Raw genomic sequence first — 394 nt, 5'->3', positions numbered from 1 at the left:
AGAGATATATTTTAGCTTTTTATTGTTTAGTTGATCGTCAATGGGGCGAAGCTGTGCATCAAGGTCACAATGTGCGTTGCGCATCTCTAGTCAAGTCAAAGCTTCTACTTTCACCACGGCTTAAGCCCCGGTTACACGCAACGATAAATTGCATCAGATTCGTCGTATGAGAGGACTGTCTGTTTTATCGTACTGTGTTGTTTGTTTACACGTTCCAATCCATCGTCCAGTTTTCTTTCGATCAAGGAGATTCCTCGTCACAAAGCCACCATGTCCCTTTGCGAAGACAGCAGCAATTTGCCTAAGAAGCATAGTGAAGGTTTCGAGCTTTGGACCTAATGAATGAAAGGCGAACACTGTACCTCGAGATCACGAGAGCTCCCCCCCCCCCCCC

The sequence above is a fragment of the Aplysia californica genome, unplaced genomic scaffold (assembly GCF_000002075.1).
Source record: "Aplysia californica isolate F4 #8 unplaced genomic scaffold, AplCal3.0 scaffold00279, whole genome shotgun sequence".
Lineage (NCBI taxonomy): Eukaryota > Metazoa > Mollusca > Gastropoda > Aplysiida > Aplysiidae > Aplysia > Aplysia californica.
The sequence above is the reverse complement of the archived record's forward strand: the minus strand, read 5'-3'. Positions refer to the sequence as shown.